The sequence below is a fragment of the Dendrobates tinctorius genome, unplaced genomic scaffold (assembly GCF_039654945.1).
Source record: "Dendrobates tinctorius isolate UK_male_01 unplaced genomic scaffold, ASM3965494v1 ptg000157l, whole genome shotgun sequence".
NCBI lineage: Eukaryota > Metazoa > Chordata > Amphibia > Anura > Dendrobatidae > Dendrobates > Dendrobates tinctorius.
In genome coordinates, this window is record NW_027361824.1 from 10004735 (window position 1) to 10018620 (window position 13886).

Below are 13886 nucleotides of genomic sequence, written 5' to 3' on the forward strand. Positions count from 1 at the left end.
CGACTAACCTCTGCACTAATCCGTACCTCCCACTCCCGACTCCAAGACTTCTCCCGTGCTGCTCCTATCCTCTGGAATGCTCGACCCCAAGAAATCAGGACTATCCACAATTTGCATAGTTTTAGGCGCTCCCTCAAAACACACCTGTTCAGAGCGGCCTATCACATTCACTAATCAAAGTCATTCTCTGTGTAAGTGTGCTTGTGTAGCCCATTCACTATCTCCATCCATCCCTCACTCCTGCAAGATGGCTGGACCTTCATTGTAAATACACCATTGTAAATACACACCTGTACTCTGTATCTCCCTCACCTCATTGTAGATTGTAAGCTCTCACGAGCAGGGTCGTCTTATTTCGTCTTATTTTGCTTTAATTATTGTATTGTTAGCGTTGTTACTAGTGTTGAGCATTCCGATACCGCAAGTATCGGGTATCGGCCGATACTTGCTGTATCGGAATTCCGATACCGACTTCCGATATTTTTTCAATATCGGAATTCGGCATCGGAATTGGAAGTTCAAAGTTGATTGACAGCCTGACGTCATCATGATGCGCGGTGTGTGCGCATCATGATGCGCCGTCATTTCGGGCCTTCCGGGGGTCTCTGCCGGCCTGCCGGGGGGCTGTGCCGGACTGCCGGGGGGCTGTGTGGACTGCCCGGGGTCTGTACCGGCATGCCGGGGGGCTGTGCCGGCCTGCCGGTGGTCTGTGCACCCTGTGGGGGTCTGTACCGGCCTGCCGGGGGGCTGTGCCGGCCTGCCGGTGGTCTGTGCACCCTGTGGGGGTCTGTACCGGCCTGCCGGGGGGCTGTGCCGGCCTGCCGGGGGGCTGTGCTGATGTCCGGGGGTCTGTGCAAGCATCGTCCGATGGGACTACAAGTCCCATCTGGCGATGCCTGCTACCATGACAGTGATTGACACATTAGCCAATGATGGGACAGTAGTAGTCCCATCATCCGGCTAAAGTGTTAAATGTTAAAAAAAAAAAAAAAATACTACATACATACTACATGCTACATACATACTACATACATACTACATACATACTACATACATACCACATATATACTACATACATACTACATACATAACACATATATACTACATACATACTACATATATACTACATGCATGCTACATACATACTACATGCTACATACATACTACATACATACTACATGCATGCTACATACATACTACATGCTACATACATACCACATATATACTACATACATACTACATACATACTACATGCATGCTACATACATACTACATGCTACATACATACTACATACATACTACATACATACTACATACATACTACATGCATGCTACATACATACTACATGCTACATACATACTACATACATACTACATACATACTACATGCATGCTACATACATACTACATGCTACATACATACTACATACATACTACATACATACTACATGCTACATACATACTACATATATACTACATGCATGCTACATACATACTACATGCTACATACATACTACATACATACTACATACATACTACATGCATGCTACATACATACTACATGCTATATACATACTACATATATACTACATGCATGCTACATACATACTACATGCTACATACATACTACATACATACTACATACATACTACATGCTACATACATACCACATACATACTACATACATACTACATGCTACATACATACTACATATATACTACATGCATACTACATGCTATATACATACCACTTATATACTACATACATACTACATACATACTACATGCATGCTACATACATACTACATATATACTACATGCATGCTACATACATACTGCATGCTACATGCATGCTACATACATACTACATACATACTACATGCTACATACATACCACATATATACTACATACATACTACATACAATACATTCATACAATACATACATAGACATACAGTACATATAACATAGAGTAACATACTTACCAATACTTGTCACATTGTTCCCCGAAGCCATTGTCGTCTACGGAATAAATATTAACATAACAAACCACAAAAATACTCACCCACGATCCAAAGCAGTCCACGAGTGTGTCCCACGACGATCTTGGGTAGAGAACTGCAGCATCAGCTGTTGCTGCCGTTCTCTACGGGCTGCAGGAATCCAATGACGGAAGGTAGGTATCCTTCCGCACTGTATTCCTCCGCCACTTAAAAAAAAAAAGTCCCTAGTCTCACTTTATGCCATTGCTGCGTGGGAATTTCCCACACAGCAATGGCATAAAGTGAGACTAGGGACTTTTTTTTTTTAAGTGGCGGAGGAATACAGTGCGGAAGGATACCTACCTTCCGTCATTGGATTCCTGCAGCCCGTAGAGAACGGCAGCAACAGCTGATGCTGCAGTTCTCTACCCAAGATCGTCGTGGGACACACTCGTGGACTGCTTCGGATCGTGGGTGAGTATTTTTGTGGTTTGTTATGTTAATATTTATTCCGTAGACGACAATGGCTTCGGGGAACAATGTGACAAGTATTGGTAAGTATGTTACTCTATGTTATATGTACTGTATGTCTATGTATGTATTGTATGAATGTATTGTATGTAGTATGTATGTAGTATATATGTGGTATGTATGTAGCATGTAGTATGTATGTAGTATGTATGTAGCATGCATGTAGCATGCAGTATGTATGTAGCATGCATGTAGTATATATGTAGTATGTATGTAGCATGTAGTATGTATGTAGTATGTATGTGGTATGTATGTAGTATGTATGTAGTATGTATGTAGTATGTATGTGGTATGTATGTAGCATGTATGTAGCATGCAGTATGTATGTAGCATGCATGTAGTATATATGTAGTATGTATGTAGCATATATGTAGTATGTATGTATGTAGCATGTAGTATATATGTAGTATGTATGTTGCATGTAGTATATATGTAGTATGTATGTTGCATGTAGTATATATGTAGTATGAATGTAGCATGTATGTAGTATGTAGTATGAATGTAGCATGTATGTAGTATGCATGTTGTATGTATGTAGCATGTAATTTTTTTTTTTTTTTTTTTTTTTACATTCAACACATTAGCCGGATGATGGGACTACTACTGTCCCATCATTGGCTAATGTGTCAATCACTGTCATGGTAGCAGGCATCGCCCGATGGGACTTGTAGTCCCATCGGACGATGCCTGCACAGACCCCCGAAGCCTGCACAGCCCCCCGGAGCCTGCACAGCCCCCCGGCAGGCCGGCACAGCCCCCCGGCAGGCCGGCACAGCCCACCGGAACCTGCACAGCCCCCCGGCAGGCCGGCACAGACCACCGGAGCCTGCACAGACCCCCTGGCAGGCCGGCACAGCCCCCCGAAAGGCCCGTACAGACCCCAGAGAGGCTGTACAAGGGAAAAACAGGATTTTTCTTATTCCGATACCGGAAGTCCCATAGACTTGAATGGGACTTCCGGTATCGGAATCGGCGATACCGATACTTTTTTTTAAGATCGGCCGATCCATTCCGATCCGATACTTTGAAGTATCGGACGGTATCGCTCAACTCTAGTTGTTACTTATGACTTGTGTTTTGAAACTGTTAAACTGTAAAGCGCTGTGGAATATGTTAGCGCTATATAAATAAAGATTATTATTATTATTATTATTATACCCTATGAGGGGGGCAGTATTATACCCTATGAGGAGGCAGCATTATACCCTATGAGGAGGCAGCATTATACCCTATGAGGAGGCAGCATTATACCCTATGAGGAGGCAGCATTATACCCTATGAGGAGGCAGCATTATTCCCTTTGAGGGGGGCAGTATTATTCCCTATGAGGGGGGCAGTATTATACCCTATGAGGGGGGCAGTATTATACCCTATGAGGAGGGCAGCATTATTCCCTATGAGGGGGGCAGTATTATACCCTATGAGGGGGTGCATTATACCCTATGAGGGGGTGCATTATTCCCTATGAGGGGGCAGTATTATACCCTATGAGGAGGCAGCATTATACCCTATGAGGAGGCAGCATTATTCCCTATGAGGAGGGCAGCATTATTCCCTATGAGGGGGGCAGTATTATACCCTATGAGGGGGGCAGTATTATACCCTATGAGGGGGGCAGTATTATACCCTATGAGGGGGGCAGTATTATACCCTATGAGGGGGTGCATTATTCCCTATGAGGGGGTGCATTATACCCTATGAGGGGGCAGCATTATTCCCTATGAGGGGGCAGTATTATACCCTATGAGGGGGTGCATTATTCCCTATGAGGGGGTGCATTATACCCTATGAGGGGGCAGCATTATTCCCTATGAGGGGGCAGTATTATACCCTATGAGGGGGTGCATTATTCCCTATGAGGGGGTGCATTATACCCTATGAGGGGGCAGCATTATACCCTAGAGGGGGGCTGCTTTATATTCTATGAGGGGGCTACCCCAACTCCTGCTACATAACTAAGACCTGTACTGCCTTATATTACACCCGGATATTAGCGTGTTTTACCGCACAATTGGTGGTCTGGTATTTAACTCTATGCAGCTACATAGTGGGCCCCAAGAATGATTTTCTCTGGTGGGCTCAAGGTGTTCCAGTCCGACGCTACTTGCAGCTATCTCTGTGTCTGACTCATTGGCTACGTCCTGACTATTCTCACTGTCTATGCCCCTGGGAAACTTTGTCTCGCAGTTACTCTGCTAGGAATTGTCTTGCAGCTCCTAGCTCTGTGGAGTTTAGGCCACGCCTCTAGCAGTCACGTGCTTCAGGTCCTGCGGCTCTGAAGTACGCGTCTATTTGGTTGCTGCCCGCTCCACAGGTAGCTTTGAGCACGCTTTCGCTTTACTCAGGACACGTGCACTGGCTCAGTGAGCAAGTTCAGTGCGGTGTCTCTGACACTGTGTTTTTATATTGACGAAATGGCGCTAAAACAAGATGTCCACTCTTTATATGTAGGGGGGGCATGTGATGTTAGCAGCCGATGACACAAGTCGTTGTATCTGGTTATTGTGGATGTTTCCTGCATGATGATTGGCTAGTCGCAATGAGCACACATAAAGTTGGGAAAAAAAGTTTACAAGCACGCCGCGCCTCTGAGCTCTGCAAACCCCCACGCTCATCATACACCACCATTACCGTAGCCAAAGTGATGAAAATACTTTAGCGTCAACGCAAATATTTTCCTGCACCTTTTACCGAATGTTACCAATTTTCACAGATTTTATGTAAATTTGCTCATCTCCAAACATGAATCCGAATGTGCCATATTCCTGCCGAATTTATGTTTGGCGATTGTTTTTTTAACAAATTCGCTCATCTCTAGTCACAACTCCTCAAAAGTGGAACAAAAAGGATCAACAGGTTTATTGCAAAAGCCAAAATATCTATAAAAACTACAGCTTGCAACTAAACACGTTCTCACCCAGCTACATTGATGGAAACATACAGGTGTCAAAAAACGGCGGCACGGATCAAACTGTGCAAAATTCTGAATAGTTTTAACTACTAAAATATAAAAAAAATAGAAGTTTGGCATTACCGTAAAGGAACTGTCATTAAACAAAATAATGTCTGAATTTGCATTTTTTTCTCAATGTCTTCAGGTTTTTTTTTCAGCTTTATAATACTTTTTATGGGAAAGTGAAAGAACTTCAACTCAACTCACAAAAAAAGTCTTTGTTATGTAGACAAGAAAAAAAACTCTAAAAAGAGGAGAAATAAATAGTTAACCCTTTCCTGACATGAGCCCAACTTGTACTATGCTGAGCGCCACTTTGACCGGGTGCGGGTGTCAGCTGTATGTGACAGCTGATACCCTGCAGCAATTCCCACGATCGGTGCTAGCACTGATCATGGGCATTTAACCCCTCTGATGACACTGTCAGAAGTAACAGCAACATAGAGGGGCATCAAGCAGGGAGTGGGCTCACTGCGCGCTTCCATCAGGACAGCGCGATGAGATCGGGCTGTCCTGATGGTTTCCATGGAGACCCCCGGCCCCAAGATGGCTGTGGGGTCCTTCCAGGTCCAGCAGGGAAGGTGACTTGTGAGCGCCTGCTGGGAACAGGTACTGAGATGCCTCCTTCCCTGCCTGTCAGATCCTGATCTGATACTCTGGAGTGCAGAGTGTCAGATCAGCGATCTGAGGTAATATAGTAATGTCCCATCCTGGGACAATGTAAAAAAGTAAAAAAAATATTAGAAAGTGTAAAAATATTTTATTAAAAACTCCCTAGATAAAGAAAAAAAATAAATATTTTTCCAATAAATACATTTATTTATGTAAGTTAAAAATAAAAGTACACATATTTGTCATTGTCACGTCCGTAACGACCCGCTCTATAAAACTGTCCCACTAGATAATCCCTTCAGTGAACACCATAAAAAAAAGTAAAAAAACAATGCTTTATCATCATACCGCCAAACAAAAAGTGCAATAAAACGCGATAAAAAAGATGTAAATAAAAATGGTACTGCTGAAAACGTCATCTTGTCCAGCAAAACACAAGCTGTTGTACAGCTCCATCAGCAGAAAGATAAAAAGTTATAGCGCTCATAATAAAGCGATGCAAAAATAATATTTTTTCTATAAAATAATTTTTATTGTGTAAAAAAGCCATAACATAAAAAAGATAATAAATGAGGTAACACTGTAATCGTACAGATCGATTTTATCACACGCAGAATGGTATAAAAAAAACAAAAAAGCAATTCCTGAATTGCTGGTTTTAGTTCGTTGTTTCTCACAAAAATCAGAATAGAAAGCGATAAAAAAAAGTCATATGCCTGACAATGGTACCAATAAAAATGTCAGCTTGTCCCCCAGGAAACAAGCTCTCACATGAATGTTGGCCAAAATATGAAAAAATGATAGTTCTCAAAATATGGTGATGACTAGTTTTCGCAATAAAAAGCGTCTTTTAGTGTGTGACAGCAGCCAAATATAAAAATCCAATATAAATCTGGTATCGCTGTAATCGTACCGACCCAAAGAATAAAGTTGCCTAATCACTTATACCGCATGAGGAATGGCATAATAAATAAAGCCAATTCTCCATATGCTGTTGATTTTTTCATTATGCCTCCCAAAGATTGCAACAAGGCTCGGTGCACATTTATCCTGTGCTCTGCGCTGAGCGCTTCCACTGGGGTTTCCATGTAAATCACTGAAATACGTGATTCAGACAGAACCTCTGGCTGAAAATTCCCTATAAAAGGCAGATGGAGGGACTGTGGGCGCCATCTGACCTGTGATCCGGCGGGGTCCGACTTTTTAGGATTGTAAAAAAGTGCCATTGGCCACAGTTTTGTGCACTTCTGAAAAGAAGGACAATGCTAAATAGAGGCCAGACAGAGTCCACAATAACTCTGCTGCCTCATTATAGTGAATGGATCCCTCAGGGGTTTCATCTGAATCACGTTACTCAGAGATTTACCTGGAAGCCCCAAAGTAAGTGCTCAGCGCAGAGCGCCGGATAAATGTGATCCCTAATGTTATGTAAAATGTTCCCAATAAAAGCTTCAACTCAATTCACAAAAAAGCAAGTTTCCACTCAGGTCCGTCATCTGTTAACGGAAATATAGGAGCTTCCACGTTACTGGTAGTACAAATGCTCTTGAAAAGCAAAATGGCTCCTCACCCACCAAAAGAAATTCAGCAAATTTTGCACTCCCAAATCCAAATGCACCCTCCCTTCTGAACCCCCGTGTGCCTAAACCACATTTAGCGCCCACATATTTGTCATTTCTGTAGTGATGAGAGCCCGCCTAATTAAGAGGTGCATGTCTCCAGAAGCACGGGCTGGGCATAATGTACTGATGACTGCATTGTACTGGTCACTACAATGTTATTGAAACATAGACGGCAGGATCTGAACCTGCGTGGGGAAAACTCAATGGATTTCAAGTCCATCGTCTCAACCACTCAGCCACGACTACAATGGCAGTTTGCAATTTCCACTCAGAAACATCCACTGCTGCTTGTTTCTGGAAAACACCCATGGAGTCAAAATCATCACTATTTCTATAAATAAATTCCCAAAGGGGTCTAGTTTCACTTGTTGGGGGTTTCCACTGTTTAGGCACATCAGGGGTCTCCAAACATGACAAGGTGTCCGCTAATTATGCCATCAAATTTTACATTTAAAAAGTGAAATGACGCTCCTTCTCTTCTGAGCCCTCACATGGCCCAAATAGTAGTATTCCCCCACTTATCAGGTTTCAGCGTACTCAGGAGAAATTGCACAACAAATCGTATGGTCCATTTTCTTCTTTTAGGCTGGAGTCACACTAACCTGCGCAAAATACGGTCCGTAGTTTACAGGCGTAATACGGAAGAATGACCCCTAAATAGTGCTCCGTATGTCATCCATAAGCAAGGTGCGGTCGCGTATTTTGCGCATGTCAGCATCCGTATGTAATCCGTATTGCGAGATTTTCTCGCAGCCTTGCAAAATGGACATTTAATGGTTTTGAGGCCTAATAACTATTTAAATCATTAGCCTGCACTGTATTTATTGGCTCAGGAACAGGTGGCAGCCTCCATTCTGTCCATTTGTGACCTTGCCTTCACTAGGTGTGTTGCTGTGGTATGTGCAACATGGCAGACAGTCTGACTTTCAACACAGCTGAGCAGGTTCTCTTCAACTTGCTTTTGTCATGGTGCTTTGGCCAACCATACCCAGTGATAGTGGATCCGCGGAGGAGGAGACGCATGTGGGTACATCCACTTTTGAGGCAACGACTCACAAGAGTCACCGCCTCTATTATTCTCTGTGGGAGCATCCTGTCAAATTCTACCAATACTGTCACATGAGCCTTGCAACAGCCTTGCAACTGTCTCTTGGAGACAGTGCGCCCTTGGATAAACTTTCAGGATACAAGGATGTGCAAAGCTATATCTGCAGAGGAGCGACTTCTACTCATAATACGGTATGTACTACACAACCACATTCTCTATGTTCATGATGTGTTGGGCAAAGTTTGAATTTTTGCCTTCTTGGAGTAAGTGTTAGGCCCTCATCTTAGTCCACATATGTTTCAACTTACAGACACGAATGTTGTGTGGAATATGTACTGAATATCACTTACTCATTGTGCAAACCAAGATGTGTGTGTTATTTGCTCTGAAATCTTACCAAGTTTGGTATGTATGGACCTGTTTGTTTTGTAAATATGTGCATTCGACAATCATCCTTTTCTGTTGTTCTTCAGCTTCCTGGCCACTGGCCTGTCTTATGCTGCCCTCCACCATGAGTTTGGGATTGGAAGATCAACATGTATTGAAATATGGACAAGACTATATCAAGTGGTCATGCCCGAGGCCAGGATGGAAGACTGGTTGAGGATATCAAGGGACTTTGAGGAAGAATGCCAGTTTCCAAATTGTATTGGGGCCCTTGATGTCAAACATATCCGGGGGCGTAATCCGCCGAACTCTGGCTCCCAATTCTTCTATTATAAACAATACTTTTCTGTTGTATTGTTGGCTCTGGGTGACCCTCAATACAAGTTTATAATTGTTGACATTGGGGCCTATGGAAGGACGGGAGACTCTCGAGTCTTCAATACCTCCATTATTGCTCGGCGGCTATGCACCAACCAGTTGGATCTACCACCACCACGCCAGCTACCAGGCTCCACTCAAGAGTCTGTCCCTTATGTTCTTGTGGCAGATGAGGCCTTTCAGTCAACGTGCAATGTCATGAGGCCATATCCCCGGCGCAACCTTCACCACAGGCGCAGGATATGTAACTTGCGCCTATCACGTGCTCGGCGACTGGTGGAGTGTTCCTTTGGCATTATTTGTGTCTAATGGCGGGTACTCCAGTCTGCCATTCAGCTGAGTGAACAAAATGTTAATGAAGTAGTGAAAGCCTGTGTGGTACTTCATAACTTCACCAGGATACATGATTGTTCCTCCTCTGCTGGTGTTGTGCGTAGGCCAGACAATGTGTGTAGGGTGAGACCACCTATCAACCATCAATGTAGACCGATCTCTGGCCTCAATGTGCGTGATCATTTCACTAATTACTTTATGGCACCTCAGGGGGAACCTTCTTGGCAGGAGCATGCTGGATCTATGTTGGCAATGTTGGTTTGATGTGTGTCAAAATATATATATTTCAACCCCTTCTGAATCTATGACTGTTGCTTTGATTTGGTAAGCGTATTTTGATAGGGGTTTGGACAATTAAGACAGAGACGTAAAGTGTAGTTGGCCAATTTTTACTTTTGGCTTTTTTGCGGTATTTTTTTAAGTTTGTAAGGCAAACATATTCTTGCCCTATGAAAAACTTGGGCAATGGCCCAAATTGGGCTTTTGGCATATTTCAGCATTGTTGTTCAAACAAAATTACAAACATATCCTACAACATACATAGTGCAATAACAACATTGCAACTGTACACATTTGGAATCCAAAGTAAAAAAAGAGGAGTTATCCATCATCAAAATGAGCTACACAAGATAATACTAACATTTATTATGAATGTTTTCAAATCATAATAATAAGCCACCATGACAGCCAAGGCCACCTTACGCGTTTCTGACACATATTACATGTCTGTAATAAACACAATATTTCACCGCACTATACTGGGAAAGTCAAAGGATCAAATTAGAAGACTGACTTGATAATACATAGAGAGAGCGTGATGGTCTTGAGGCTGTTTGCCTTGATTTTGGAATATAGTTAGCTGGCCTAAATTGGACTAAGTGAATATGGACAGCACGCCTTTTCTATGCATTATCAAGTGAGTACTCTATTTTGATTCTTTGACTTTGCCAGTATAGCCCCATGAAATATTGTATTTTTTACAGACATGTAATATGTCTCAGAAACGCATAAGGTAGCCTTGCCTGTCATGGTGTCTTAATCATATGATTTGAAAACCGTCATAAGAAATGTTAGTATTATCTGTTTTAGCTCATGTTGCTGTTGGATAAAACCTCTTTTTGACTTTGCCTTGGGATTTTAACCACCAGTTCAAACACACTGGACATCTCCTCCCATCAAAACAATTAACAACAGTCATATACAGTATGGGTTTACTAATTCCATGTTTTAAGCCACTTATAAATTGTGAAATGTTGGGGAAGGAGAAGGCAGAGGAGCAGCCTGTGGTTGCTGCTGACTACTTTGAGCAACATCACCCTGTGTGGGTGCACACTGTTGCCCATGCTATTGGTACTGACCTTCCTCCTGTGATTGTTGGGGATAGTGGCCATAGTAATACTGCTGAGGGGCATCTTGTTGGGGCGGGTAGGCCCGTGTCTCATGCCCACCAATATAGCCATGTCGTCCCCAACCAGGTTGGGACCAGCCTCCAACACTGGGTGGGACTAAGTGGCCATATTGGTGGGGTTGGCTAGAGCCAGAAATCTGTTACTGGTGTTGGGAAGGTTGGGTAGGGGGAGGAAGGGGTGAGGTGTAGGCCCACGTATTAGAGGATGTTCAGACCCTGCTTGAGCAAGCATCTGTGTGGATGGTCTCATGCGCATTAGATTTCGGGGGGAAAGCTGCCACCTCTCCAGATATTCGAAGAGCTCATATGGGGTATTGGGAGGGGTGCTTGCATCAAGCAGGATCTGAAAACATCCCCTAATATGGAGCCTGACCTCACGGGTAAGGGCACGGAGATAAAGGGTCAGGCTACGTGAGTAGGCCTCCTCCCCATCATCTGTTGTGACTCTTGATAAATAATTTAGCACCCCTGTGTCCACATTGGTCCTGCTCTCTTGAACAGTGACCTGGCGCCTTCTTCGGCCTCGCTGGGATGTAACAGCAGCCGGTGGGGATCCCCTGATCTGGCCAGTTGGGCTGCCGCTCAAGTTGCCCGGCTCTTCCAGGATGGGTGATGGGGCAGCAGCAGACCGTCCTGGTGGTGTTGTTTGTTGGGCAGCCAATGGGTTCTCCTGTGATGACTCATCTTCTGCCATGCTTCTTGTAGGGGGAGAAGATGGGCCAGCCACCTCCTCCCCTACAGGATCAATAATGGGCTCTGTCTCTGAGCCCGTTCCTCGATCTGTAAGGTTGGATTGAGTTCTGTTATGAAATAGAACAGAGGCAAAAATACATCAATATTTTTGGCCCTGTAAAGTATCTGTGTAATGTGGTGTGAGGTATCTACTTACGGTCTCAGATCCAGAATTGGGGCGAGGAAGGAGAGCCGGTCGTAATAGATATATTTTCGCTTTACGTATCCAGCATCCCCACTCCTGGACCGCTGCTGGCGTTCCTGGCGGTATTGGTCCCGGATGCTTCGCCAGCGTTTCATCACATCTTCCACTGCAATGTGACAGGAAATATTGTCAAATTCACAAATTTGATAGGTCACATTTGCTACCAGTAGTCTAGGCATGGGGCCTTCTGGGGTGTGCTTTCTACCCATGGTGGCATATCTATCAAAAAACCAGGGGAAGAGTCTTGAGGAGATCATTTGCATATTCCCAGTGCCTTCTGGGATAAGTGAAGAGTCTCCGCGAGCTCAACGATCACTGGGTTTTGGCCGTTGCAGCTGAAAAGAGGAAATCGGAAAACCAGGGGAAGAGTCTTGAGGAGATCATTTGCATATTCCCAGTGCCTTCTGGGATAAGTGAAGAGTCTCCGTGAGCTCAACGATCACTGGGTTTTGGCAGTTGCAGCGGAAAAGAGGAAATCGAAAAACCGCGCGCCGAATTGTGGCTCATCTTTCGTCGTTTTTAAGAAATCTCAAGATGGAAGAGGCCAGGAGCCATTTGGTGAGCTGCATTTCTTGCTACATGTTCACAGATTTACCAGTGGAAAAGCCAAACTTCACATGCCACAAATGCAAGCTTGTGTCCCTGTTGGAGGAAAAGTTGCAAAATCTCGAAGAGAGGTTAGCTACATTGAAGATCATTAAGGAAGGTGAAGAGTTCTTGGACAGAGCAGAATTATCTCTTCATGTTACAGAAAGAGAAGAAATTCGAAGTGCACCTGAAGAAACAGAGGAATGGAGACATGTGACCCAGAGAAGCAGGAGGATCAGGAGGCAGTCAGCACCCATACTTCTCAGGAACCAGTACCAGGCTCTCACGCAGGAAAACGATGAAGAAATACATCAGGATAAGACTTTGCCCACAAACAGCAACCTTGTACGCCCTCAGAGTCCTCCTGGATGGAGAAAGAAAAATGTTGTGAAGAAGAAACGGAGAGTGGTGGTCATGGGGGATTCCCTGGTGAGAGGAACAGAGGCCGCTATCTGCAGACCGGCTATAACTTCAAGAGAAATGTGCTGTCTTCCAGGTGCAAAAATTAAAGATGTGTCTGACAGGATATCAGGACTCTTCAGACCTACAGATGACTACCCATTCCTGCTACTACATGTGGGGACAAATGACACCGCAAGAAACGACCTGGAAACCATCTGCAGAGACTTTGAAGACTTAGGCAAGAAAGTGAAAGAACTGGGAGTGCAGGTGGTCTTCTCTTCCATCCTCCCAGTGGATGGCCATGGAACAAGGAGGTGGAATAAGATTCTGCAGGTGAACAACTGGCTACGTCGATGGTGCCGTCAGCAACGATTTGGATTTCTGGATCACGGAGTGAACTACTTATACGATGGACTACTTGCTAGAGATGGGGTGCACCTTACGAAGACTGGAAAGCATGTATTTGGAAGTCGCCTTGCTACACTTGTAAGGAGAGCTTTAAACTAGAACAACATGGGAAGGGAAGCAAAAGACCAGAAAAAGCCATACACCTGACAAATGCTATTGAGAACTCTGCTATTAGAATTGGAAAGGAAGAAAAAAGACGAAAGAATCTAATTAATAAAAATATTGGAGAAAGAGAAACCAATCACAAACTAAAATGTTTCTATACTAATGCACAAAGCATGGGCAACAAACAAGGAGA